The following is a 26,612-nucleotide window of genomic DNA, read 5'->3' on the forward strand; positions in this document are numbered from 1 at the left end:
TTGAGTATTAACATGCTTATGTGGCCTTGTTCTGCAATATTTAAGTGATGTGACTGTAAAGTATGTTTCAGTTAGATCACAAACTCTAGATCAGCAAATAGCAGTTTACAGGTTCTTCCTAAAGCTAATCTAAAGAGTGGAGAAGCCTTTTTGTATGGTTCCAATATGTGGAATTCTCTTCCTGAGAGCGTAAAAGGAACCTGTGTTTTGCCCATGAAGGTCAAAGCAACACGTTTACATTAATTCCACCCTCTCCAACTCTTTTCAACACCTTCCTTTTGCTCCTTTCAGCCACCAAAAGAAAAGTTCTATGTAAGCTATGAGTTAGTGGGGAGGGGCTGCAGATGCCTGTGTGCATTAATTGGCCCAGCATTGTCACGTGACTAAATCACAAGCCCATCTATACTGGAAAGTACCAGGTATTTTCTTATACTCCTAGTCCTGAACCTAGCAGAAAAGGTAAGTATATGCTTCTGGGCATTGGGGGGTTAACAAGTACAATACAGACACAAAGCAGTACATATCTTTTTATGACCCCTTCAGTGTTGGAGATGCCCCTCTGGCAACTGTAAGATCTGAAAGAATTAAACCTAGCACCTCATAGCAACCTGAACATTTGAATACTTCTTTGGTAAATCCACAACACGGCAAGTGAAACCTCCTGATGTGCGTACCTGTACTACTAAGTTAATAACCCTGATTTACTAAAGTAATTAATCATGAATTTTTACTCTGCAAGGGAATAGTCTCTTAGCATAGTGAATGTGTTGAAAATCGCTTTGCAAAGAATACCCATTCATTTGCAAGGAACATTAAAAAAAAGCAGGAATATGACTTGCACATCGTTGATGATTGATGTCATTAGAGCTTTACAAATTAATTCACAAAGTTAAGTCAAAATTCCCTTAAAAAGTGAAAATTCACTTTGCAAAGTGAACATGCTCGACCCCTTTAGTAAACCAAGGTATATGATTCAGTGTTTAAGCCAGAAGGCCACTATAACAACCAGGCAATTTTCCTGCAATGGCTGTCACCATATTAATTTTTTCTTGAAATGATCCTCTTAGACCATATTTCATTCTGTCTGTTAATTCATTATGCTGCACCTAACTGACCACACAAAGAAAACAAAAGTTCATAGAACATTATTTTGACTTGGGGTAAGTGTGTGTTTGCCAGAAAAGTGACTGATATAAAAAAATATTAAAAAAGAGTGAAATAAAAAAAGGTTGGCTGAATTTATAAAATTTATTGTGAAAAGTTAACATTTTTTCTTTCAACAGATTATATTATATCTAGTAGAATGCATTTTTGTTTGTTTTATTTTATTTTAATGTTGTTTAACTGCTGTAAATTCCCATCAATAGTTTTGGGAAATTGGAAAACTGTTCTACGGAAAAAAAAAATGGTTCCATTTAATTAAAAAAATGAACAGTGAAAAGTCACAGTTGACATGTTTTACCCTCTCAGTAGATGCAGATTTTATCTAGTAGAGCCAACAACTGGATCCCATCACTTGTTATTTATTGCTTTTGTTTTTCAAACAGCTTGGAACACAAATAATTAAAAAATCCATTTAATTGAACCAAAAATAATTGAAGTCGGGGACTCACAGAGATCTCTGTTGAGATAGATTTTGGAATCTGAAATTAAGTTTCCTGTGAAGAATGCAATATACAGTGCAACTGTTTACTTTCATTTGACAGCTCCTGCTGAGGTTCTATGTATGTTATCTTAATTCAAAACAAAGAAATGTGGTGTGGTCCAGACAACGGCCCATGGGAGTGTGGAATTTCTTTCCATTTTAAACTGGATTCAAAAAAGATGTATGCGGAGGCACTGGCAGTGAGTGCAAATGACTTCTAAGCAGACATTCCATTTATTACTATGAATTCTCTAACAACAATTTCTCAAATTCTGCAAAATGGAGTGACACATTTACTAATTATTACCTTATTCCTAAATCTAAAAATTGTATCCATAATACTACAACTTATTATATTATGTATTGTATGTACAGCCATTTTTGCGTTTTAGGCATTTTCAGTATTAGTTAATGTGCTGAAGTGAAATCTTTATACAAGATAAGATCCTCTTGTATATAAAAGTCAATTTACAATTTACAAAAATGATCACATGGGTTGAAATATTGGAAGCTTGTGGATGAGCATCAAATGTCTATGAGGTGTCTTACAGGGACAGCAGAGAATGTAGCCATTCCAAGTGGAGATAATATAATGCTTCACGGATACTGATTAATGAAAACTAAAGGCTTTAAGACTATGGAATATTTACGTTTTTGAACTGAAACATTATGTCAAAATAATTATATTGAGATAAAATAAAGAATGCAACAAAAATATTTGATAGACAGACCCAATCTGAGCCGCCGTGTAAAAGGGCCTTGAACATTAAAGAGCAGCATTCATTGTGAGTGATTTCATCAGCATTTGACATAGCTTAACATACTTTTGACTTTAATATCACTTTAATCTGTAGGATCAATATTTTGGTTTATATATATTTACTTTAAACAGAGAAACATATAAAACAATAAGTGCACACCTTAGCATGTTGGACTGTGACAGAGAGAGATTGGCCCTGAGAGCACAGAGAGGTATAGAGGACTTGGTAGAAGAGTGCTCAGATGGAGTAAAGATATTAAATGAGGAGGGAACTTAGCTGTCCAAGTACAGTTGAATAGATGACTTAAAGAGGTTGATTTATTAAAGGCAAACAGGCTGGTCAGTTTGAAAGTCTCGTTCTCTTTTTTTTATTATTATAATGATACAGGATTTATATAGGGCCAACAGTTTGCTCAGTGCTTTACAATATAAGGAAGACAATGCAATTCATGACAGAAGGTTAGGAGGTCCCTGCTCATAAGAGCTTACAATCTAAAAGCGTTTAAACCCCAAACTGCAAAAAAGCCTTGTTCACATGCACAGCATGTGTGTACAGCAAAAATTCTGAGAACATTTGCAAAGCCTTTAGTCAGCACTTTTCAATACATTTTTTGTTAGATTTTTTTTAAGCACGCTTTAGCTCCAGTTTAGCCTTAAAGTAGAGGTAAACTCTAACTGGATCACATTTAGTTTGCTAAAGCTCTGTGCACTATAAGATTATTCCATGTTTTTTAATAAAATACTTTTTTCACCTATTGTCATCCTTTATTGCATATCAATGCTACTGATCTTGTGCAGTCTTCCCAAATGTTTCATATCCTTCTATATGAAAAACCAGAAGATCGAGTGCTTTTAATGATAATTCACCTTTAATGATGCCCTATAAAGATCCTTTTTTTTTCTGGTTGTATAACTTCAGCCTATTAAATGATGTCAGCAGTAGCAAAATGTGCTTTGCAAGTTATTTGTATGTTAAAAAACAAATATTTTACTCAGCAAAGTTTCTTTAGGTGGTTCACATTATGGGTTTTCCTCTATGTACTTTGTATCATTTGCATGTTGCACTCATTTTTAGTTCCGCCACCCTAACAGGTACACAAATAAAAATATACAACCTGCCACATCTTAGGTCAGCCTTCACTGACACAGGGTAAGGATAGGAATTCATACGGATATTGCCTTAGCACCTGGAACAACAGGAAACATTTAAAAAAGAATATAAAAGTGAAAGCTAACATCTGGACAGCGTGTATTTGGTCATCTTCATCTTTCTTCACTGCAAAGGATTATTCCATCTACATGTTCCCCTGGGGGTTCTAACATAAACAATTCTCTTCTCTATTGACAGTTAACACAGACATTGAAGGCACCCACTTTAACATACATACAGAGCTTGATACATGATTTAGTTACAAGTTGTTTTAATTTGTCAACCTTCTGTTGGAGTCATACACTGGGTGAGTTAGATGTTGGGTTCACCACAGCATGCCAGGATGGATATACTGCCTCTATAGTCTATGACGTGGCAGCACCAAGATCTAAAGGAACAAGTCGGGTCTTTCAAAGGCTCCATATGATTTGGAAGCAGGGAAGATGAAACTGTTCATTATTTCTCTGGCCTGAAAATAGCAGGCTTCATGTAATTTGACGAAATGTTGCTTCCACCACCACTGTTTCACACAGATGTTTTAAACCATGAGAGCCTCTTTTATTTGTTACCAATTTAATTTCATACACCTGATTTTTAAAATTAACTTTAACATGAACTCTTGCAATCAATATTAAAAGTATTTTTTTTTATACTGAATAGTGTAAAAAAATAAATAACACCACTTTTAGTTTTTTCCTCATCTATGTCCCTTTGAGGAGATTTCCCTTCACTACCTGTGCTAGAGACACACAGGAAGTAAGGGTAAATCTCTACAAAATGAGAGAAAACTCTTAGACAGTTGCTATTGGAACAAGTTTCTCCATTTAACCTCTATTCCTCTTCTGGTAACAACTAAAAATTTGGTTTTTCCCTCACTTAGTCCAAGTGACAATGGTCACCAGGACAAACGGAGAGTAACGTTCCCAAATAGGAACTCATACATCAATAAAAATGACTCTATCCACATAATTCCATTATAATTTTAGAAATACTACAAACATGTATCTGATTTTTTTATGATTTTTGCATACTTCTAATTATCATATACATGTGCAGAAGTTTGAATATTAATTGCTATATGTGGACACTTTGTCCATTTTTTTTTCTTGTGTTGAAAGAAAATATGTATATTTTTGACGGGTGGAAAGTGCTAGTAGCTTGCATATCAGCTGTTGCTATATGATAATAAAGTAAAATAATAAACTAATTATCAATCGATTATAAAGTGTTTTGTGTTAATCATCGGAATAAAGGTCTTTTTTATGTAGAGTATTTGAAGGGACCACAGGGCTGCTGGTCTACAATTAGTAAATATTCACCTTAGACAATTGAGGATTTGGATTTGTCTGCTCCTAAAAGGGAAGTTAAAAACAGTTTTTTCTTCTTCTTCATGTCAGAGTTTATTAATTCAATTAGCAGTGTGTGTGTGGCCAAGGGTGATTGTATCATGACAAAATAAAAGTGAAAATGAAAAACATCTGATATTTACAAGTATGGCTTCCATTAGGGTCTTACTTACGTCTGGACATCAATGGTATATATAAAAATATATAATGTGCTCTTCGAAGTGGGGGGGGGGGGCGGGGTAATAAATCCATCTGTTTTTTTAATAATTATCTCATTTTAAATTGAATTTATTTGTGTGTTCAATGATTCTTAAAGTGACACTAAACTCAGGACCTAAATATATATCCTAAATATGCATTTAAGTACCTTAACGATTAACACAAATGTATCTTATTTGTGTATCACTCTGCTGTAGATCCTCAAATCATCTCTAAATTGTTGCTTACAATGTCCTTCCTTCTGGGGGGTTGACACTTTTGTTCCACATGGTCCCTGTGTGTAAAGTAGCCCCTCCTCCAAGCTCACTCCGATGATGGACTACAATCTCAGTTTAGCCTACTAATTTGTATTGGTATTGTAGTCCATCATGGGAGACAGCTTGGAGTGGTGACTACTTTACAACAGACACAGGGACCATGGAGAACAAAAGTAGCCGCCCTCCAGAAGGAAGGACAGTGTAAGCACCAATTCAGAGATGATTTGAGGATCTACAGCTGAGTGATACACAAATAAGGTCCAGTATTGTTAATAGTTATGGTACTTGAATGTATTTTGAATATTTGACTACTCAGTTTAGTGCCACTTTAAGGACCATTAGAAATGAAGATTGTAGCCATCTTCATATTCATTCAGAACAGACATTCAGGTGGATTTACTAGAAGAAGTAGAAACTGTTTACTTAGCAAAGTGAATGTTTTCCTAGCATAGATGATACAAGTAAAGCTATGTTTAGTTCAATAATGCTATAATGTGCAAGAAAAAAAATCCTTTTTTTTTTTGTATTTGTATTATGGGAATTAAGCAGGATATTCAGAAAGTCCTGATATTTTCAAGGGAAAATTATCTGAAAACAGAACTTTAAAACATCAGAAAGCTTTTTTGTTCATGAATTTTCAATTTAGTCACCATGAAGACTGATGCATATTTTATTTAGGTGCCTAATTCACCGGTCAAAAAACACAAAAAAAAGTGCTATATAATTCACAACTTACTAGTTTTGCTCAGTTTCAAAGATAAGGTTGCCTTATTCTAAGTCTAATTTAAGAACAAGACACATAAATGAGACATATATATCAGTTGCCGTAGAGCCAAATGCTAGTGAGGCCCCTTGTACATGCTACCTATTACTGGCTTATTTTATGGTACAGGATATTGACTGTTTTTTCCCACATAAAAGGGAACAATCCTTATGTGTGTTCATGCAAATGGTAGCCAAATAACTCATGCATTCATCTGAATGTTGGCCAAGCCAGGAAACAAATTTACCCTGGATCTCCTGGTGTGTGAGCCAGAGGAGAATGAACAGAAATCTTGCTGCTACTTTATAATGAACTTAGTGACTGCGGCAAAATTGAATTTTTGAATTTGCCACGAAGATTTTCTCATGTAACTGCTTATGAAAACATTAGCTTTAAAATAATTTAGAGGGTGTTTTTTTTGGGGGGGGGAGGGGTAGCGCACATCCTGATTACTAAAACAAGTGTAGTACAAGGACGAAATAGTACAACAAACATGTGTTAAATTTGCACTGATACAATATATAAAGTGTAAATAACAGAAAGGGGAGTTACCTGTCCCTTCTCTGTTATTAAATAGCCCAAGTGTAAGCCAGTTCCGCAGTCTATGTACAAAACACGTAGGGTGGAGCTTCGGGCACTGACGCCATCACATTACAATTGTGACTCAGAGCTGTAGCATGTTTGTATGTATCATCAGGAAGGACCGTGTTTTTATTTATACTTTGCTAACAGTATTTTAGATTTTTTAATAAAAGCTGGAAGACTATCTGTACTGTTGGAGATTTTTTATTCTTTTCCTGTTAACATCTAAGGGAAAGTTTGCAATACTGGCTTGGATAACGATTCCAGCGGCATATCACATGTTTGTTGTTGTCCTTTGATGGTTTTATTGAACACGCACATATTGACCACTGATCATTTAGAGTCACCTAACCTATTTGTGGTAGTCAAATCTATATGGAGGTGAAGTCTCATTTCAAGCACCACAGTATTGAAATTGGGTTTTTATTGTATAAAATGCCTATTGACTTCTGATGTTTTGAGGTCTAATTCTTTGGTAGGTTGCCATTTTTGCTTTATTGTGGAGGTCATAATTGCAAGAATTTAATGAAGGTGAAGTCTCACTCTAAGTGCTGCCATTGTCATTGTTAAAAATCTAAATACAAGGATTAAATGAATCACATATACCCGCCTCCCCAAGATTGGGGAGGCGGGTATATGTGTGCACATTGAGTAAATTATGTTTATATATTTTCTTGAAATAAATTGATTTTTTTATATTATAATTTTGTCTGAAGAATATTTATGTGATCATATGGTTTCTCAGCTGATCTCTGATGTGTAGCCAAGTGGGAACCTGTGGTTTCTTTAATATTCTTTTAGAACACAAAATAACAGCTGATAAGCCTGGAAGGGTTTACCATTATATCATTTAGTTTATATTCTGATATGTTTTGTTAATCTATCCAACCTCTACCTTGGGTTCCCCCATTTTTTACAAGCATTTCTAGAAAGGCAAAGTTGTCCATTTGACAAAAAATTGGTTTGAGTATTTTAACCAATTGTGAATACGTTTGCTTTTTAAAATTACTTTTCTACGGGTCACATTTGCTAGTCCTTTTAAAGTGACTTTGAATATTATAATTGGAGGATTATGAACAATGGATTGCATATGGTCTTTTCCTTATACATTATTAAGGAACTATTTTCCCTATGTAACCTTTAATCTGTTAAATGTGGATGTTCATTGCAAACACTATTGATTTTCATTCTCAGTAATGCAGATCTACCCACAGGAGTGAAGAGTTCCCTAATGTTATCTATGAGTATAACAGATCTTGAGATAGTGTCTTCCTGTTTTCATAGCTAAAGCAATGTAGGTGGCCACCCATACATCTTCCCTATCTCAAAACTAAAATCAAAGAAACATTAAACAGCCAAGCTGCAGAAATAAAATCCATATTGGCAAAATCTCACTCACACTAATTGAATCAAAATAGTTTTTTATTCATGCAGACACAATACTGAAGTGTATCTTTCCAAAAAAAAATTTGAATATCACGGAAAGTTCATGGCTGGGAAAGTCAGACCATCTAACTTGACTGATTCAAAATACTCTACCACTTTGACTGGAGTCAAAAAGGGGGGGGGGGGGGAATCAGCTGAAGATGGAGTGGGTCATGTCACAGCTGAAAAGGTACATATAAATATAGTTTCAGATCAATTTGCAGTAACCCCAAAGGTTAATGTAAATGTAAATGGTATATATTGCATTCTAAAAGTTCTGTCGAGGCAACCCTTAAGGTAATGATGAAAAACAGTTGGCAGAGGGGCACTGCTGAGGTTCCCAATGCTACCTACACACCTTAAAAGTTCCTATTGAATGAACAAATCAGTGAGCTATAATAGCTGGGAAACTGGACTGTTACAAATATCCAGACCCTCATAGCCGATGGTACATCGATGTGTGGAGTTTGGAAGCCCCTACTTAAATAAGAGTGTCTCCTCTACAAGTTTTAATACTCAGCTATTTTTTTTCAAGAAGAAATAGTGAGAATGTTAGAAATGCTGCTCACTTTTTTTTAAAGAAAGACTCCAGGAAAACTTTTTATTAACCCTTGCAGTGGAGCTACCCCCACACTGCAAGGGTTAAGTGCTTGTTTGTGTCTAGGGAGAAAAATAACAAACTTATACTCACCCAAAGCTCCGAATCAGCCAGCTGTCACAGCCCTCCCTCCAGCCTGTCTCCTCCGCATAAACAGTGTTGGAATCTTCCTCAGCATCCTCACCTCTATACACAGTATATAGACATAAGGATTTATGGGACTTTAGACTGCTGCAGAGGAGAGGGAGAGAAGCTGGAAGGACCGATCTAAGAAGAAGCCGGCTCAGGGCATCTGGTGAGTATAACTTTATTATTTCTAAACCTACACAAAAATTAGTACCTTAACCCTTGCAGTGCGGAGGTAGCCCCACTGCAAGGGTTAATAAAAAGGTTCCTAGCGTTCTTCTTTAATGTATGTATGTTATAAGTAACCCATTAATTCTTGCTGAACAAATAGCAAAAAAGTTAGATGTTCAGGTGCAATACATATACAAAATCATTTTTCCTGCCAAATGATTTGTAATTGTGCTAATCTAGCCTCGTGATCCAGACACTAGGGGTGACAAGGATGCTGATTTACAAGGCTGATTCACAAGGGGCGGATTTACTGTTTACTTTGCAAGATAATTTTCCCTTTGACTTCGTGAATGTGGTAAAAATTCCAAAGAATACCCATAATATGCAAGGAAAATATTTTAAAAATTGGATTATGGAAGTCAGCAGAAGTTCACCTCATTCACTAAGCTAAAGAGCAAAGTAAAAATGTGCTTGCAAAGTAATCAGCAAATTTTGCCTTTACAAAACCAACCTATTAGTGTCTAAATCACAGTATACATGGCTTAACCTGGTTGGTGAACTAACTTTTTTCTGCCTCAGGTACAATCCAATTGAATCACAAATAAAATCATTAGTGTGTACACCTATGTTACCTTAACTTACCTTGTAGCAATAGTGCAGTGTGTCTAAATATGAATTCCCAGTCCAACAGTTGGCAGAGTTTGACAATGCTGGCCAGTGCACTCCATACTGTAATAGACCTGTTCAGACACTCTCTTTCTTACTGAGTACCACAAATCTGCATGAGGACTCTTGTGATGAGACGTGTCGCTATTATTCATCAATTTCAGCATTCTTAGCCTAGCATCACAGACTCTCCTGTGATTGACAGACATGTGAGAGGCGGGGCTTTTACAATAAGGGAGCTCTGTATGTACTCCACCTGTTGGAACAGTATAGTGATCCATAGCCAATTAGAGGGTCAGACTCTGCAGCTCTGTCATTCCTGTTGATCACAACCCTAATCAAAGCCCATATCAGGCAGATGAGAGAAAAGGAAATTGGGGCAGTGAAAGGATAAACCATGCACAGGATTGCATTTCTAAGCAATCAAATCTTTCAGGCCCCCAACACAATCTACAGCTCCCTCCTGGAGATCAGCAAAATCTGCCGAGGGCGCTGCAACTGCAGGACTTTAATTAATGCCTTCCTGTCACGGTGGTACTTGTCGGGAGGACAGTATTTACAGTGAAGGGTCACGAAGCAGATAAATGTACAGAAATACACCAAAAGCCCAGACATCACCCATGGCAGCTAAAAACTTCAAGTGTGTGTCTGCACCAAATCTAAAAAGTAACAATGGCATCTACTTAGAACAGTGTATAACTGGGAAAAAAGGGAAAAATGCACATGGACAAAGCAGTATTCAAAACAACACAAAATGTCCTCAGCACACTTTCAAGCTAGCCAGAAATAACACCTAACTAACTTGTTTTTGTAACTACTCAGGATGAAAACAGAGGTTTTCATTACATACATTTGCAAGTACATGTAAAACCACACTATATTATGTCTGCATTCCGGTCTATAATAAATAACCTATGAAAATATATTGGGGGACATTTATTAATTCTGTCACACAGCAAGGCAATGCTGAACAGGAGCAGTGAGACAGATTGGGCAGCAGATTTATGGTTGCCCAAGACTGCAGGTACGGGGGGCGGCGCAAATACACCAGAAAACTGTCACTTAATCTTTGAGTAATAGAGAACTCAAATGAAACCTTTTTTTTGGCTTTGCTTCTCTTTTGGGTCACAGTAGTATATTTAGTTATGTACTTCTGTGACCCAAAGTCAGCATATAGCAGGCTGCAGTGCAGAGAGCCCTGCTGGAGCCGAGAAGGATCCCAACAATATTGTCCGGATCCATCCAGCTGACTGATTGACAGCTGACTCTGCCTCTCTACAGCCAGAGCCAGCTGACTCCACCCCTCCCCTGTCTGTCCTTCCAATGAGAGCTGGAGGAACAGAGATGGGAGGGGGGAATCCCTGTGGGGTGACTGACAGTCACGGCTCTTTGCAGGAAGAAGCCGCTGATCTATAAAGCTGCATTGTCCTATGCCAGCTCTATTGGAAAAAGTATACTTTACTTTCCCAAGACTTCTCCTGTAATGGAGAGACAGCAAGATTTGTGGCTACTTCTATTGCTGAAAAATGTCCTACTGCGAAAACTGAATGTAAATGGAAAAATCACACTTTATTATTAAATTATATTAAAACATGTAAAATATTTTATAAAACACCCAGCAGGTGTGTTGTGCAAAGCCCTGCATGAATTACCCCCTTCGTGTCAAACGTGGTATCTAACTCTTAAGAAAATGCTGAAGCTTAATGTGTAGAACAGCCCTAGATTTGTCTGTGACAGGGAGGTTTGGGATGCAGCTGAATGTCATACCTGCCGCAGTGTGCCACCCCCCCCCCCCCTTTCCTCCCGGGAACAAAAAAAACCCCTTTCCTCCCAGTGACAGAGTCTCCTTAAAGAGGGCTTTATGATGCCACAGTTCCAATGTTTGCTATATTACATTAGCAGTACACTGAATGAATTTACCTTCACCAGGCTTACATTACACTTTTAGTTCATAGGATAACCTATAAATATTCTGAGATGGTGTGAGTAAGTACTGTTTGCAGTGAACATTCTGAGCACTCCATATAAAACTTTTAAAACATTTAAAATACATCAGTATTTGGCAACTATTAAAGCAGACACACATTAGAAAGGACATTTTATATTTTGGTTATTTTAAATAAAGTTGCAATAAATTCTAGCACCAAAATCTATTTTGAATAAAAACATTTCTTAAGGGAAATGCAAGCAATCTAAGCAGGGATATTCACCTGGAAAGAAAAAGAGTGCTGGGTTTATCATGGTTAGCTTGCTTTTTGGACTTTATAAAATGTTAGCCGGCTCTAAACATAGAAGTTCATTCATCAATGTGCAAGCAAAAATCTGCCAAGGGAAAGCCTACTCTTCCTGATCTCAAAGTGGCAACACTCCAATAGTGGCAGGAATTAAATGAATCATTTCCTGCCTTTAGTTTAATATAAATAATCAAAAAAGATTGTCTAGATTCTGAACCAAATTCATTTTCTGTGCTACAGAAAATGTTTGAAATAACCAAAGTGCTTTTATGATCTCTTTATTTCAAATAAAGTGAATATAGTTTATGCCCTATACTAAATTAAATTATACAGGTAGTCAATTGAGGCAATAAAAATAGAATTAAAGCTAAACTCTGTCCACATTCGAATATATGCCTTAATAACCACCAAGGATATAAAGCAGCTTTCTGTACACCAAGTGCCTTTGCAAACCTAAATATTAACTTGTAAAGGTGATAACATCATCACTGTGCTGCACATATCTTGTGTAGAAAGAAGAACTATGGGTGGGACCCAGCAGACTCCACCCACTACAGAGTACAAAACTACAGAGGGGGCAGATATAATACCAATCTTCCTGAATAACGAGAAAGAGCGGTTGTAACTGGTCTTTATTACAGGAAACTCCCACGCAAAGGCAAAGTGCGGGAGTTCTTTTACAATGGATTTCTGCATCTGGAAGAAATACACATAAGACCCCCTCTGATTCTACAGCTCAACTTTAAAAAGCAAGAAAACCACACAGTTTTATTGGTTAAATCACAGAAGAGGATACAGTTTACTTGGTATTAGTTTCTTTCAGATATGCACCAGAATCTTAAAGCAACTAACAGGGTTATTCACAATAGGGTGCAGAGTTTGGAGAAGGCTGGAGAAGTGAAAAATCTAGGACAACATAGCTGAACTGGAAAGTGAGCTGAATTGGAGAATTTTTCCAAATCAGCTATGTTGGCCGAGATTGTTCACTTCTCCTGCCTTCTCCAAACCCTTCACCCTTTAGTAAATAACCCTGTAAGTGTCTATTCATTGTAATTTCAAGCTAAAGTGGACCTAAACTCAAAAGATTAAAACTTGCTATCTTATAGAAAGCATCTAGAAATGTTAATTGCGCAGCTTAAAAATCTATAATTTGTCCTGAATTTCGCCTAAAAGCAGTCCTTTCTGTGCCTAGGCACTCATGTGTATATCTGCAGTACGAGGTAATCTAAGTCAGCGTTTTACAACCCTTTAAAAGTCTGCAAATTCTGAAAGCTAAAATGGAAAAATTTAAAATTATGTGGTTCCTCCAAAATCCATACCAAACCCTTTTATGAGATATGGGCCTGGTATGGATATTAAGGAGCGGGGATGCCCAAGCAGAAACACAATACAAATGGGATTCCCCTTTACATCAGAATCCCTTTAACATTACAGCCCCCTTTCACATCAGAAGCCCCCCTTCACATCAGAGATCTACTCACAACAGAGGCATGACTTTGCGTGAAACATGACACCCCTGAGGGTGCCATGAAACCCTGGTTGAGAAAGACTGATCCAAGTCACTGGTGCCTCCAACTGCTAATTATCTAATCTTTGGAGTGACATATGATGATGTCACTACTGCGCGGCTCACTGTTTTCCCTGCTGGAGAGAAAGCTGTACCTGAGGACCTGCAGTTTATTTCCCTGATTCTTCTTTCATTCTGTGGATCTGTGCTTCCTACACCTCTTCTGCTGCTGCTTGATTATTTCTCCACGAGTTATCAGATTGCAAGTTACCGGGTGGGGTTCTGACATGAGGAATCAAAGTTCTTCTCCGCTATAAAGATGGCAGCCTCCATACAGAGACACAGAGTGCAGAACAAGGCACGGTAAGTGAGTCATTTGCTTGTAGTTATTGGGCACAGCTCTTTATATATTCAGAAATTCAACCAACTAGTAAAATCAGTGAACAGACATTGAACTTCATGTAATCCTCAGCTTACTATACTGTACCAACAATCAAATTCACAGGGTTATTCACAAAAGGGTGTGTTTGGAGAAGACAGGAGAAGTGAACAATCTAGGACAACATAGCTGATTTGGAAAAATTCTCCAATTCAGCTTATTTTCCAGTTCAGTTATATTGTCCAAGATTGTTCACTTCTCCTGCCTTCTGCACACCCTTCACCCTTTTGTGAATAGACCTGTCAGTCTCCCAAGGTTGTGTTATAGAAATGAGAGTTATACACATCAGGTTTGCTGTATGTGAGAAATAGCAAAAGGCCTACTGAGGACATGTTTAGGAATAGCTTACAGATTATCAACATATGATGCTAGACTAGGCATATACACTACAAATATGCCTAGGATTGCTAAAGAGATACATATGAGCTGTTTCATGTTGTTGACAACCCAATTTACCATTTTAATGATCTACAAAACTTTCTATAGACAACTACATATATAACCTTCGGGCTACATTATTGCCACTGTGTAATGAAACATAATATTAATTGCTGTTTGCTTGGATTCTGTGTCTTCCAATATTTTTTATGCATTTGGCATCTCTCTTGGCCTTAAATTGAGCAAAATATTATTTTGCAATATACAGAGCTGCCATGAAATTACTAATAGTTCAGAGGACTACAAGGATCTTTTTTCTTTCTTTGAACAAATTTGGAAAATGTTATATTAGTTTGTTTTGCCTTCCTGTCTGTGACCACATTAAAATTGCTCCATGGAAAAGGACCGGTCTTCCTGGACATAACATTATAAATGAAATTAACTACTTATTTGTTTTTCTTTTCCTAAACTTATGCATTTATTTCCTTTTCCACTTAGTAAATGAATCAGCCATTACATTTTCTGGCTCCCATGCACTAAATGTATGCATGTCTCTATTTAAGGTGTACTTTTATTTTGCTAATCTAATGCCCTAATTAATTTTTCAGCTACGTTAAAGGCAGCGTATTGCAGTGTTGTACATATTTTCTTTTCCAATTTAAGATGGACGGGATTAAAAACGAAAAATGTTTTTTTTTTACTAGGTGTGAAGTATTGCATAAGAATATTATGTAGTTTTCTATCAAGCGGGTAATATTTAGGGTTCCTTCCTATGTTTCCTCTGTTACCTTTGCTGTTAGAACTCTGTTGTTTACAGAGTTCAGTAGCTCAAGGTATGATTTGCTTAAGGTATAATTTGCACACGTAAGGCAGTAAGTCCATAAGTCAGCCACAAGGCTCCACACACCTAGGGATGCCTAGGGACCTAGAGATGCGTGTATGTGCTTGAATACAAATACACATTCATTTTTGCAGCTGTTATCGCACATCAGGCCATTCAATTGATGAGCTTCCGCACGTGCGACAATTGTGGAAAAGTAGCTTGTGCAGCTTTTTCAGCTGCGAGCATCCTGTGTTTTTTTTCACGCATTTTTTTCTCACACAAGTGTCAGTCCCCATTTACACTTTGGGGACTATTCACGAAGCAGCCGAAGGCTCTAGCCAAATGACAGCGGCTACGCGTTTCAAGGCACCACTCATTCAGGCTTGAAAAAGAGGCAGAGCCTCGAAACGCGTAGCCGCTGTCATTGGACACTGTCCTTGTCCTTTTCTTTCATCCTCCCTTGCTTGTGACATTTTTGAGATACCGCTCGCACAGACCCCCGAGGTCCCCGAACGGTCCGGCACTGACATCGCCTTATACTCCTGACACCGCGGCTCAGCCTGGCCAGCTGAGAGCGCGTTGTTCAACGACTATCCATCACAGCTCTCAGACTGTTCCTCTGCATATACTCCCGGCATCGTAAGACCAGTTCACATGCGATATGCTGACAACAGTAACGTGAGTCTTCTTCACAGTAGTGGCGCTCCTTCATTGTGTGATTTTATTTGTGTATTCACAGGGTTCCTCTCCCTGTTTTAGTTAGAGCTTGCACACTGAATACCCTTGCACATATATATCGCTTTTAAAGGTTTTTACTCAGCAGTCAACGACATTGATCTCCAGACAGCAAACTCTCCCTGGCGCTCCGTGAGTCTCCCGCTCCCAGCCACCAAGGAGAGACACGGAGGCGTGTCAGAATAGGAATGCATTGCTAGATTCCTATTGGCTATTTCAATTTGCAATAGCCAAGAGCAAACTATCATTGCACCCGCGCTCTGCTGCAGTTCTCTCCCAGGTCCACTACTGATTGACAGCAGCAGAGGGCAGGTACAATGCCAGTTTGCTATTGGCTATTGCAAATTGAAATAGCCAATAGGAATTTAGCAATGCATTCCTGTGGCCCAAACATTTTTGGCTCCGGCTCCGTGTCAGAATAAGAGAAAAAAAGAAAAAGCAGTGTTTCTCTCCTTGGTGGCCGGGAACGGGAGACTCCCGGAGCGCCCGGGAGAGTTAGGCTTTTTTTTTTTCTTTTTTTTGACGACAGCAGAACCGCCGGCCAATAGAAAATTTGAAAAGGAGATAATGACTGGAGTGCTCTCTTCTAAGAAAACACATAGTGCTCTATCCTTTCTATTAAATGTATCTTTTTAAAACAATTATTGTATAAATGTAGTAAAAAACAGATGACACATGAGTTTAAAAATGTGAAAACTTAACAAAAAAACAAGACTATTATGGTTTCCCTGTAATGTAAATGTGTACTAGCAGTTTATGTAGCAAACTTCAACCACATTTATATCAAAGTGTACTTAGAATCAAGCTCCTGCTCAAAGGTTGGCTTTGACAGCTTATGAATGATCCTTCCATCTAACATTGTTACTAGGTAGTACAGTAGCTTCTTACTACAGATCCCTGGCCTGTTTAGGGATCTACTTGTTACATTACCTGCAGAAAAGCTTTACCAGTTAAAAAAATATTTTCTGAGTTGAAAGAAAGATTATTTCGCTTATTCTTAACCCATTGACGTCCACATCGCTTGTGTCCTGCACAAGACCCACCCCACTGATGCGTTTCACCCAATCACAGGCTTAGGTTACGACTAAGCCAGTGAATTGGTGAAATGCATCTGAGGGGGTAGACCTTAGTTGGGACACTAGTGATGTGGTTAAAGCTTCAATAAACGATTCCAGCAGAATCCTGTGTGCGGCCAGCTTCTCGTCTGTTTGTATAAACTCATATTGGAGGGAGGATATGCTCCCAGCAGCAAGCACCCGTCTCATTCCTTCATTTTCCTAGGCCATGGAGGAGTGGTGGATAAATGGCCGAGAAAGAAACCTGAACTGGTAAAATCAGCTTGATAACGCCCAGTAGTTGCTCATATTTCTTCACTAGACCAGAACTGCTTAGCTCCTGTTCTTAAAGAGGAACTTCACTCTAATCTTTAAAATGACAACAAAGGCTCTTTTATAAATGTTTAGTAATGGCAATCTACAAACAGATACTTACAGATAATTGATGGACTTTTATTCTTCGCATATGTTATTTTTCTTTTCCTCTCCATTCTTCCCACAGTGGCCATTTTTACTAAGAGTAGACAAATCCACCATCCTTTACTTTCTGGAACTCTGGCACACGTGACTACTAGGACATGTGACATGCACATCATCGTAGGGTGAAAAAATGCCTTTCCCTGTGATCTCGCAAAATTTTGCAGCCAAAAAATGAAATTTCCCAGCAATGCTCTGCTGATGTAACCTTCCCAGGATGCATCTCTTAGGCATGGGCTGCATCACTAATGCCCAAGAGGACCAGGAAGTGGAAAACTGTACATGTAAGTAGAAGCAAAATATGTGTATTTAACTAATGAATGTAAGATGATTTCATATAAAGGTAAAGGTCTGCTTTAATGCCCATGGACGGTGCTTGGCTTCCACATTACCAGACAGGGATACAGCTGCAGCATTTTTAGCCACCGTAGGGGGACAATAGTGTCTAACTTGTGAGTATCCTAATGAACCTGAAGACCATCCACCTTTTGTAGAATATAATTACATTGTTGTGCTAATAGGGAAATTTACACTTAAATTTGAATTAGCCCTCCATTTCATTTCAGAATCCCAAATCCGTGTCTAGGTACAGAAACTCCTTCTAAGCTTTATGATTATTGAATGTGACATTTCTTATACTGCAGTTTACTTTTGGACTTTTATAGAACTGCAACTTTTTAAAGCTTTCACCGCTTTTTTATTTCTGCTCCAATTTCTGTTTTAAATAAGCCACAGCAATAAATTTCGCACCCAATAACACTGTCTGTTGAAAAATGAATCACTTGTGTTGTAAATGAAAAGGCCAGGAACACAACATACTAAGGACCTTATTTTGTCAGTGTAATTCCTTTACCACATACAGCAAAGTCTTCCAAACTTCCAGAAATTAACACATTTCCATCCAAAATCATAGATGGATACTGAAGTGGAACTATGCTCATGACAATCCTGCTCAACTGAACTAAAATGGTAAAAAAAGGCTGTAAAATACTTATCTTTTCTTTAGCAAATGGAATGACAGCGGTCAAATGGCCCCTGCTAACAGGGTTTGGAGGACAGACTTCAGGCAGACTTGCCCAATCAGGCTCTGCCTGAACAGCAACTATCCCCTGCAGTAGAAACCCTGTGATAAATGCTGCAGTTGCGCATAGTATGTGTCCACTTAGGCTACATTCACACTTATATCTTTAGGTGCAATTAGGGACTCCTGGATCAGGAACTTGCGATTTCCTGCAGAACAAATTCCTAATATGCCATTTACAAGTGGCAGCTGTCACCCATTGAAGTTAATGATCGTCTGACATCCACTGCATTTTAATTCCGATACATAGGATGCAATTGTATGTGATACAATTACATACGTTTAGCAATAATCACTATCCCTGGATGCACCTATGATTACATGGGGTGTGCTGGCATTCATATGCAGTGGCTGACACGAGATTATAAACTTGAACGGGCAAGAGCTGCCGATTGCTGTTTCCTGCTGCAGGAAATTGCAAGTTCCTGATGCAGAAATTCCTAAGTCCACCTAAGGATATAGGTGTGAATGGGGCCTTAAGGTCTCATTTCCATCATTGAAGCCTGTAAACACACAACTAACTATTGATGTTCAAAGCCATACCCGTGTGCTAAAATCAACTCTTTTACACACGACATACTCTGCCTTACCGGTGAAATACTGGTTGAGAAAATTGTAAGAATAAAAAAATAAGCTTAATTTAGATGTCTGTAACTTCGACTTGTGAATGATTTTTATACAGGGAAACGTCTGCCCCTGTAGCTACAAGTCTGCTGTGCCTAATGTTTATTCTGGCCCTGGTTACATGATACTAGACACGTGCGATTCGTTTTGGTCCTAATCGAAATTCGGACGAATTTTCGGAAATTCGGACATTCGGATGTATCCGAATTCCGAATTACAGACATAACGAATGCAAACGAATCCGAATTTCCATTTCCGAAATTCGGTCGCGTTAGTACGAACGTTTGTTTCGTTTTCTGTTCTTATTCGTTTCTTATTCGTTTCGTTCGTTGGAGCAAAGTGACATTAGAGAAGGAGAAAAATATTTTTTCCCCCTCAAATGTCACTTTTGCTGCGAACGAAACGAATAAGAAACGAATAAGAACAGAAAACGAAACAAACGTTCGTACTAACGCTACCGAATTTCGTCCGAATCCGAATTCCGAATCCGAATTGACTTTCACACCCGAATCCTGAAAAACGAAATAACACAAATCCGAATTTAAAACGAAACGAAACTAAACAAATTTTTTGGCAGTGCACATGTCTACATGATACATGTGGTAGGTTTTGTGCTAGATACATTAGTCAGTTATAGGGCCTTCTAGTAGTGTCATGATTAATTTGTATGCTTTTATGATGTAGTAGTTGGCAAAATGATCACCAGTTTGTACTTTTTGTTTACTGTTATTTTTTTAAGTAACCTAAAAGTTAAATCATTATCAGACTATTTATTAATTTATTAGCACCTATTAATTTATTAGCACCATTGCAACATTTTCCATATTTGACATCTAAAGTATTGAAAGTTATCTAATTTTCCACCTACCTACATTGCTGCAATACTTTTTCACTTTACTTCAGGGGTCACATTTGACATGTTTCACTCTCCTACCTGGCTCTCTAAAGGTTCTTCATAAGTGCCCTCTTCAATGCCTACTAGCTCTGCTGTGTGCGAGTCAGTTTGCAATAAGGGCATTTCCTATATAACAGTCCTATAGCCCTTACACGCAGACTATAGCCCTTAGTACTTGGCAGCCACGTCCTTGTACTCCTGTGTCATGCTCTGTTCTCAGCACAGCAGCAGTATCCTCCCTTCCTGTCCTGTGCAAGTCCTGCAGGTTCCCTTACTACTTGTGGAACACTATTGTGCCCAAAGCTTTCCTTGGGTCCGGTGATGGGGTCTTGTTCCAACTATGGATGTGGCCAATCAGAATACTCTTCTCCCTGCCACATTGTTCTATCGCAGTGGGGGAGAGAGACAAGCTGAAGTGGTGAGAATGCCTATGCTGTGCAGCTCTCTTGAATAACAGGGTCCGCCAACCAAGGCTACATATAACTAAAACACATCTTGTACTCCCACTAGTGGCTGACACTAAAGATTACTATATTTTTCACAAGCCCCACCATGCATAGTGAGTATCTGGCACATGAATTGTACATGTTCCTTGTGAGACAATAGCAAAGAGCAGATATAGAGTTGTAAATCACATCTAAAACGTAATGTTTCTGCTAAAGCCAATGTATTAAAAGATGAACCATGAATTATGTAGCTGATATCTAATACAAATTTAGTAATATGTGTATACTGAAATTACAGTACAATTTGCATATTAAAAAATAAAAATATTTAATAAGTAGTGTGGGATGTCCATAGGCAGGATCCCTTTGGTCCAGCTGGTAAACCCAATATTTGGATGTAAGAATCTATGATAAAGGTACATTTATCAAACATAATTAGAAGAGAACATTTTACATTCAAAAGAAGTGAACAAATATTATTATGTTAGAAAAAGTCTGCATATTTGTATTTTATGAATGGAGTCTGGTGGCCCTTCCCCTGTCACTCATCATGGCATCTTTTACTAATTGGAAGTATAGATGTTGCAAAGTTCGTTGAATAAGTGATGGAGGGCGAGAACAGTGAAAATTCAGTGAAAATTGTTGGTTTGTAAATGAAATAGTGGCTGCCACTTTTTTTTTTTTAGAATAAAAGGCTAGGTACCACATTGGGGAATGGAATTGGGGCATGTAATACATTATATTTGTTATTATAAAACAGCAAAAACTAAAATAAACTGTAGTTAACGTAAAAAAACAATCTATGGCACTCCAGAATGAAAACATTAATAGTTATATTTTTTATATTCTTTTGATGAGAAATATACACTTTTTTGTTGTCTTCAAGTGTATTCTACAATGGGTAACAAAAGGAGAAGCACCTTTAATGCATTATTGTATAAACCTTGATAAATTGTGTGTAGCAAACAGAATACTAATTGCAGAAGAAAATGAGTAAAAAATTCCAATTTGATCTATTGATTTGTCTTAGTATTAGCTAGACATGAGCAGAGGAATAAAGTGTATCTAAACACAAAGCCAAAATGTAATATATAGCCGCTTACCACTCTTTATTGTGGGGGGTCCTGGCTCGGACGCAGACAGGATCCATCCTGTCAGCATACGAGTACGGACACCCGCACCCACACAGACATATTCCCATAGAGAAGGACAGGGGCTGCGTACTAATTACACGCAGCACCTGTCCTTTCTGGGAGCTGCCCGATACGGCTGTGCACGCTGCACAGAGCTGTACGTGCTGGCTTTTTCTCGTGTGAATGAGGCCTTAAGGTACTTGAATGTATTTGATAGATTTAACTGAGTTTAGTGTCACTTGAAGTACTGTCATTATTTCCAGTTATTACCAGTTCCAAACCTGCAGAATCAGTGTTAATATTTCAGTGAAAATCACATTTAAATTTCTTTTGGTGAACATTTATAAAAATAACTGAAAATGTATATTGTAAAGCGCTGCGCAAACTGTTGACACTATATAAATCCTGTATAATAATAATAATAATAATAATAATGTATATTTAGTGAATACACTGCGTAGTTACTCTTTTGTAGTAACAAACTAGCTGCAGAGTGTAAAAGCTAAACCAGACGTCTACAAGTCTGATTTAAAGTGGAACTAAAGTGGGCGGAGGAGGTGGAAAAATAACAGATCTACTGGCAGGATCAAGAAGTAACCAAACTTGTTGATACTGCCAGGGTAGGGCGAGGGTTCAGAAAAACAAAAACTATTTTAATGCTAATAAGAGATTTCATCACACATGGAATTCTTTATATTGCCCATAGTTGCACTTGATGGTTGCAGTTCTGGTAACTGATTGCTTTACTTGGCCTGGATACAATATTTTAAAATAACTACCTCAAAAAAATGATCCTCTATATAAGCTTTCAGGGGAAAAAATAATGAAGTAAGTACATATCACACAACCCTGGAACTTGAGAAAGAGGGACAATTAGGATGGAGAAAATATGTGACTGTGAACGTGGCTACATGGCCCTAAGTACTGGGTATGGCTTAAAGAGGAATTGTTAAATAGAGTGTTAGCTTACCTATAGTACATACTGTATACAGTCCACAATCATTATTTCCACAACAAGTAATGGCCTGTTGTTAGTGGATAGTGAAAAGAAAATGGCCAGTGTTAGGGGTAAATGGGAGGAAATAATGCCCAGTGTCAGTGGGAGAAAAATATGTCAGGCATGGGTAGGAGACATGAAAAACATGCCCAGTATCAGCAGTCATTGGAAAAAAAATGGCCAGAGTCAGTGGGAGAAAAAAATGCCTAGTGTTGCAGGTCAGTGGGACATAAAAAATGCCTGGAATCAGTGTCTGTTGGAAAGTAAATGTCCTAACTTCAGCAGTCAGTAGAGGAAAAAATGCATTGGTGTCAGTGGGGTTAACAAAATGCATTAGGCCATCTTCACACTATTGCATGTATTGCATATTGCAGTATGCAGTAATGCACATTACACATATTGGTGCAGTGCGATGCCATTCAATCTGAATAACACCCTTGCAAAGGGAAATGGATTGCAGCACACCACAATGCATAACTCCATAGAACACACCACAGTGTGTTGTAGTGTGCTGTGTTAGCAAAATAGTGCTTGAACTTTTTTTGGTTATACATCCCAATTAAGAGCACAGGTGTGAACCCAGCTTAGTGTCAGTGAGGTGAAAAAAAAATGATTTCAGTTGAGTGTAAAAGATAAAAGCAAATTATCTGTCAGTGCGGGGTGGGTGAGGGGGCATTAGTGATCAGTGTGAGTGGGGGAAGGCAATTATGGTCAATTGGAGATAAAGCACTGTTGAGTTAACTTTCACTGTAGTGACTGCCCGCACAGCTGCTCTAATGCCGCCTCCTCCTTCTGAAGGCACCTACTGTAGGGGAAAAGATCACTCTGCCATACAGTTTGTGCAAAGAGTTGGAGCAAGATGCAGGAACAAGTGTTCTGACACCCGGCATTGGGACACGGCCCAGATCTATGGGATGCTGAGATTGTGCTAAAATCCTGGGACGGTCCTGCGTAATCTGGGATGGCATGAAGATATGGCAAAATTTAATTATTTCTGCAAACTTGGTTGGTAGAAAAATTAGAAGTACACCATTTTCTTTTAAAATATAGAGTATGGCAAGCACAAGGTTGAGGTAGATCTATAGACAGGACATAAATAAACACGAACAGTGTGCCAGTTTGCAGACCGAAGAGTGGTCAACATGCATTTTTTACTTAAAGCCCTATATTTGTATTTCTCTGCTGAAGCTACAAACACAAGGTAGAAATTAAGTGAGACCAGAAGTGAAGGATATAAAAAAATCTCTGGAAATATAAAAATGCAAAGTAGTTTTATTTTGTTGCCAGGTTTTCAAAAGCCAATACATACATCAAGAAAAAGACACACTTAAATGGTGAAAGATGATTTACTTAACATAGTCCAGATAAACTTAAATGTATTGACAAAGTGAAACGCTGTTAATATCAAGTTGCCCAGTGTAAAAGAGCTATTTGTATACTTCACAATTATATAAATAGACTTTTCTGTGCCTTAAGCTGACTTGACATCATTCTATTTCTTGAAAGCTGTAGGAAATGAAACCATACAACTTTCTGGAACAGAAAATAAAAAAAATTGATTGGCTTCTAGATTCTCTATTCCTGAAGTTTTTATAAACTGGCCTCTGTGATGCCGGATTTATGTTTCCTCCTACCCCACTCAATTGACTGGGCTTAGTATGACACTAATAAGATGGAACATCATAGCCACACAAGGCATACTGAGACCCAAGGTGGAGAGTATGGGAGACAGTTTGCCCAGCACACTTACCATCTATTCATCAAAAAAACTATTTGTAACAATGCGTGTTAAAAACAAAGGTTTTTGTTACATACATTTACATATATACGTTAAGTCACGCAGCACGGTATGGTCTCTCCTGGAAAGGCCGATCTGAAAAGAGATGGAACAAAGGCTGAAAAAACCCCCCACCACTACAGCACAGAAGGGAATGAACCTTAAAGGGGTTGTATAGTATTTTCAATTTATTTAAGATATACATATAAAAGTCAGTTTTTTATAAATAAAATCATTCAAGTGCATAAATATTTAAAAGTAAATCAAGTTATTTCTTCTTGATATTTTAGTGAGTTTTCATGTCCATCAATATATACATATACATCAATTCATTCAACACTAATATTTGTGTCTCTTATGATTATTGCTATATATATATTGTGAGAATTCACTCCAAACAGTAGTGTATTAAGGACGCATCCACTCGCAGAAATCTTCATTTCAGGGCTTCCTTGCCCACTTTTATCAAATGAAAGTTCACAAACAAGAACAATTACCCTCTCAGGGGTTCTTTAGCATATCTTGGCGACACATGTCCAGCCTCCTGGCTTTGCATTTGTAGCACCGCTGCTCTGGCCTTAGACCTCAGGCCACTGTCTGTTCCTCCAGACAGTCTCAGTCTCGTACTAAACTGCACACTTGGCTTTTCCAACCTGCAGCACCCTGCTGCATGGGACTCCACTCTGACTCCTAAGCAGCATTGCTTTTCTATTTTGGTTCATGCTGTAGCTGTGTAGTAGTGGCAGTAGACAAACAGATGCTCGCAGAAATATAAAACATTTTTGGATTCCAAGGAATTTGTAATATATTAATTTTTACCCTTGTTATTTTATTTGTGTCTCTTACCACTGCAGCCTCATTACTCCCTGCCTCAGGCTTGTCCCTCTGAGTTTACTTACTGGCCATTCAAAAAAGTACCCTTTTTAATATTCTACAGTGTCTGGCTTAATTTTAAAGGACCTGCATCTGTTATCTTCAATGCATTTTAGTGGACATTCTTTCTTTCATCTCATACTTCTCAATTAATCATATTTCCAAAATATTCAGCCATGACCATTGTGTTAGAACATCGAGCTGTCCATTATGTCTATTAGACTCCTGAAGTATGTATTCAGCCTCTTAAATATTCATCACTTAAATATTCCTTCTGCAGATTCTTTCTCTTTCTTACAGCTTTGCTCCCCTTTCTTGTCCACTTTGAAGTAATCCACCTTTTTTCTACCACAGTTCTTGTAATGATGTTCTTGAACCATTTCCAACATTGCCCCCCAAGACCCATTTGTTCAGTTGAATTTTGATTATCTTTTTACTTACTGCATCTCTAAAATTCCATATGTATTCTTCATTACCAAGTGGTAAATTTGTGGATATAATTTTGGGAGAACATCAGGGTACATTTATATATGCAGTTGTGCTCTATTTCTAATTGTTGCACCATGTAAATGTGTGCAAATCATTTGCAGTTTATATATCTACCTTTATCTTACCTTTACAGCTAAACGTCTGCAAGTGCCTCACCATTTTCTGTTTTAAGAATGTCTGTGACCAATTTGCATAGGCCTGCCTGTTTACGTGCATTCGTTGCAAACGTTATGAACTAGATTGTGTGAGAATTAACACACTGATCTGTTGCAAATTTAAGAAGTGATGTGGGAACTAAAGACAAACCTTTTTATTTGGCTTTAGTTCTCTTTTGGGTCACAGGAGTACATTTACTAATCTACTCCTGTCACCCAAAGTCAGCATACTGCCCGCTATATGCTGACAGTGCAGAGCCATGCTGCAGCTGGGAAAGATCCCAACAATGCTGCTGCCTGATTGACAGCTGGCACTTCCTCTCTAGAGCCAGGCCCAGCTGTGCCCACCCCCTCCCCTGTTTGTCCCCCCAATAAGCACTGCAGGAACAGAGAGAGGGGAGGGAGGAATCCCTGCGGGGAGTTATGACTTACAGTCACCGTTCTCTGCAGCAAGAGCCGTGATCTGAGCGATCAGTGGTGAACACTCGGCTCTCAAGCTATAGAGCCAGCATGTGACAGCTGCAGTGCCACACACCGGCTAAAACTATTGGGAAGAGTACATTTTACTCTTCCAATAGTTCTCCTTTAAAATGATGTCTCTTATAGCTAATGTTTAGAGGTATTGAAACAAGTCTGCTAAGTTGTAGACAATCTGCCACATTTCTCATAATCCAACATAACAATGGAAAAGTGATATGACATATTATTTACTGAAAAGGAAACATTATCATAAATCTGTTGAATCTCTACAACAGATTAGCAAACTGCAGCAAATTAATTGGATGC

The sequence above is a fragment of the Nanorana parkeri genome, unplaced genomic scaffold (genome assembly GCF_000935625.1).
Source record: "Nanorana parkeri isolate BGI_ZX_2015 unplaced genomic scaffold, ASM93562v1 scaffold150, whole genome shotgun sequence".
Lineage (NCBI taxonomy): Eukaryota > Metazoa > Chordata > Amphibia > Anura > Dicroglossidae > Nanorana > Nanorana parkeri.